Raw genomic sequence first — 4,439 nt, 5'->3', positions numbered from 1 at the left:
TTTGGTAGCAACGAGGCCTCGCTCTGTTGCCTAGGGTGGTCTCAAACTCCTGGCCTCAAGCAATCCTCCTGCCTTGGCCTCCCAAAATGCTGGGTTTACAGGCACAAGCCACCACACCTGACCAACATTTTGAACGCAAATCACGCTTGAACTTTCTACAGCCTCCATGTCCTGGCTAACAGAATCCACAGAACAAAAATCCTCCTTTCCCATGCCAGAGTTGAGCTGTGAACGCATTATGCCCAGACTTGACACCAAATCTCAGGAACCAGGTTGGGCCCTGCCGACCTATCCCATCCTGTGGGGCGCTGGTTCTCCCATCTGCCTCCCCAGTGAGACCCAGCTAGCTGAGACCTTCAGAGACATGGGCCAAGTGCCCTGTGATGGACTGGAAACAGGACACCCCCTTCTGCCACAGACACAATGGTCTTCTCAAGCCTGGGGCTCCTGGAAGGAGTCCCCTCCCACCTGGCCCCCAACTTGGGAGCCTGCAGGGTGGCGGTGGCCGAATCACAGTCTCACTATGTCTGTGAAAGTTGGGACGTGCGTGCGTGGTGCCTTGGGGGTCCACCCCTGTCGGCAGGAAGCTCTGTCAGGATGAGGGAACTGGAAAAACGCAGCTCTCGAGGAATTTAAGGCATCCCGTGCTATATTTATTCTCTTATTTGCAAGGAAGCATTCACATTTTCATTGAATTATATTTCTAACAAACCTTTTCAGCCTGCTGTTCTGTCCAAGGCGCTAGGGGTCTCCTGCAAAGGAAGACATCGCCCATCCCTAAGGAGGTGAGAGGGACCCAGGTTTGCCTCTCTCTTGCCTCCTTCCAGGACCCTCCCCCGCCGTCCCCACCCCCCTCTGCCTCCCCGCCGCCCAGCACCTGCCAGGTCCTCCTGGCTCCTGCCCGCTCCGGGCATCACCGGCAGCCCTGAGCCCATCTGCCTGGTGTTAATGGATGGTGTGTGTGTGTCTGACCCCGGCAGGGCCAAACGCCTCTTGCTCAGCCCCGTGTCCTGCAGCCAGAGGCCCGCAGCGCTGCCCTCGAGGTGTTTATGGATTAAGTGAATTAGTGAATACATGAATGAGGCACCAAGTGTTCTCTGAAGGTTACCATGGGCCCCTCGGGAAGAGCCTGTGTCCTAGCAACTGGCCACAGCCTGGAGGCCCTCCTCAGCCATCCGCCCGTTGCCACCTCGGATCTCTGAGTTCCAGGGGTTCCTGGCCCCCAGGTGGGATTTCCCAAAGGGAAGGTTCCCCAGGGTGCAGCGGTGCCCCCACCGAGGTCTTTCCCCACGGGGGCCCTCAGTACGTTGACTGGACATGGGGGCAGCAGCTGTGTGTGGGCCACGTCCAGCACCCCCCTGCCACCACCGGCCTCTCTGCCCAAGCACCTGGCTCCTCCGAGCAGCTCTCTCCTTGAGCCCGTTCCTATGGCGACACTCCCGCACCTCCCTCTGGAGGCCCAGGCTAGCTGTCTGCAGCCAGGCTCTGGCTAGGAATGGAGGGCAGGGATACCTGGCCTCATTGGCCCCAGGGCCCCGCCCCCAAACAGACACACACAGGGCTGCCTGGTTCCCAAATTCAGGTTTGGTCTGTGTATGACGAGTCTTAATTTGAGCCCTGCGCAGAAATGCCCATTCCTCCTCCCCTTCCAGCTGCGGGGTCCCCCTTTTCAGCCAAAGTGCCAGTTGCTGGGGCAGGGCTCAGAGAGGCTGAGCAGTTCCCCATGGGCCACACAGCAAGGAACTGGCACTGTGGAGTGGTGCCCCACCAGGAGGACTTTAAAGTTGGCCCTAAAACGTCCTTGGAGGAGCCCTAAGGGTTTCTCATTTAAATGGGTCCATCCAGCCCACCCCTGGAAAGCCAGCACTTTGGAAGGGCAAAGCGAGTGGACGGCTTGAGCCCAGGTGTAAGAGACCATTCCGGGCAACATAGCGAAACCTCATCTCTACCAAATAAAAATAAAAAATGTAGCCGGGCTTGGTGGCGCGTGCCTGTACGTCCCAGCTACTCAGGAGGCTGAGGCAGAAGGATCGCTCGAGCACAGGAGGTTGAGGTTGCGGCAGCTGTGATCGTGCCACTGCACTCCAGCCTGGGTGACAGCATGAGACCCTGATTCAGAAATTAAATTAATTCATTAAATGGGTCTGTTCGAGGTCTGACCCCGAAGCCCACAGACTGAAAGCAGAGGAAATCCCATGACAAGGAGGATTCTGAGGAACTGAGAGGACGGTCCTTTTCCTTATCACCTGTGCATCGAGGATTTGGGAAAATAGCGAGTCTGCCTCCCGTCTGGTCTTCCCCTTCCCACCATCATTTCCCGGTCCTTCCTGCTTTCTGCCCTGGATGCCGGCCACCTGCAGGCCTGCACACTGACCCCCAGCGCTCTCTGCCTTTATTTCTCTGGGGCCCAGGTTTGAGACCCACTGCCTCCTGACCATTGCCCCCACCCCCCCAAAGCTCTCTCTGAAACCTTTCCCTCCCCCATGTCACCTGCACCCCTCCTCCAGGGCCTGAGCCGGCCTCAGACCCCTGTTCCCCTCGGCTTGCCCCTCTCTCTGTACACAACCCCTAGTCCCGGGACGGTCTCTCCCCAGGGACTCACCAATCCACCCCCATACCACATTCTGGCCATCACCACCCTGGTCTAAGCCACCCATAACTCTGTCACTAGTAACTGCATTCGTCCAGGCCCGCGTGCTTGCCCCAGCCTCCCAACCACCCTGCCTCCGTGGGGCAGGAACCAGAGAGTTTTGCAAATGCACAGCTATCCAAAGCCGACAGGGAGGGAAAGGGAGGAGACTTCTAAAAGTCATTTCCACCCTCCCTGGACTCCAGGCTTGAGCCAGGCGCTCGGTAGGTACCCCTGAAATGTCTGTGGGACTGATGGCACCCCCTGGCCCAGAACCTAAGGAGGCCTTTGGCAGGTGTGGGGATGGCGGCTGGACCCCGCCTCCTGAGACCTCCGGGGAAACTGTTCCTTGACTTGCAGGTAGCCCTTAGACTCTGGTTCTCTTCTGTGGCTTTTTCCTGCCCCTGGGATGAGCCAGTTATTTCTGAGCATATTTTTCTTCATTCTTCCTTCTCCCCGTGCGTGCGAGGCACAGCCTCAGCCATCTGCGGCTGGCACTGGGGCCGCAATTGATCCCCACAGGCCGCAGAGGAGACCCTGCTGGTTCATTCTCACTGTGGCTTTTAGGTGATGGTGGTGTGTGTTGGGGGTAGGAGTGTCCTGCTCCTCCGAGGAGTATCTTCAGTATATTCAGTATTTTTTAGTCTTTTTCTCTGCACAAGGCGGGGGAGCCGGTGGGTCCTGGAAGGGGAGACACGTCTGCCCAGGACGCTCCTGCCCAGCCCCATAGGAGGTGTTCAGGGTGTGGCCCTGGCCCTGATGGGGAGGCCAAGACTGCAAGTGGGACAGGAGGAGCCGTGACAACCGCCAAGGAGTGCTGGGGTCATTGGCGGTCAGGGTCCAGGGACCTTAAGCACAGCCCTTGAGGTCCACCCACCGAGGTCCACCCACCAAGGCCCTTCCGTGGCCCTGGGCCAGTGCCTATGAGCCAGAGAGATTTCCACAGGTGGAGGCCACACCCAGGGATCTGTCTCCCCACGTGACAGCTCGTGTTCATAAGGAGGGCAGGAGCGCGGCCTGCGTAATTCAGGCTGGGGCCCAGCAGGAAACAGATGGTGCACACAAGATGGTTAATTGCAAGAGCGTTTAATAAAGGGCCTATTTACAGAGATGTGGGCGGGGTGTGAGGAAAGTGGGGGTGACGTGACAGCGTCCCCAGTGCCCCCGGAGCCTGCGGATTGAGAGGTCACCTGAACTGGAGACCCCGGGCACCATGGAGAGGCGCTAAGTGTGGCTTCCAGTGGGGGAGGCTCGGGCTGCATGGGGGAGACTGGTCTCACCCCCCCTCCCTCAGATCCACTGGTCTGTCTGTTGTGGACCGTCCAGGTGGGCCGCTAGGTGTGCGGGGAGGAACCTGCCCTGCAAAGACCAAAGTCAAAAAACGCACAGCCCAGCCCATCGCGAGATCCAACCGCCTCCTTCTCCGGAGAGGAAACAGGTGAGACCAGCCTCTTAGCGACAGAGCTGGGATTTGAACCCAGGCCTTCCTGGGGGGGAGAGTCCGGGCCTCACGCCCAACCCCGGCTGTGCTGGAGTATGTGTGACAGTCTGGAGACATGCCCAGCCCTGGGCTTTTTCTGAGAGGGGCGGAGGAATTCTGGTCCTGCCTCGGGCCAGGCTGGCTCGGTGGGCTCACGCTGGTGGGCGGCCCAAGTCGGTTGTGCTGTGAACCACCCAGCAGGAGGCTGCCAGCTTGGGTGGGTGTCCCTCCTTCCCTATGGCCTTCCTTGGGCAGGTCTGCCAGGACCAGGGCTGCCGAGTGCCAGGTATGGACATAGCCGCCTGGCCTCTGTAACGGGAAGGACCCCAC

Source organism: Carlito syrichta, unplaced genomic scaffold, assembly GCF_000164805.1.
Source record: "Carlito syrichta isolate Samal-C Ts95f unplaced genomic scaffold, Tarsius_syrichta-2.0.1 Scaffold143332, whole genome shotgun sequence".
In the NCBI taxonomy this organism is placed as follows: domain Eukaryota; kingdom Metazoa; phylum Chordata; class Mammalia; order Primates; family Tarsiidae; genus Carlito; species Carlito syrichta.
This window is presented reverse-complemented; position numbering follows the sequence as displayed.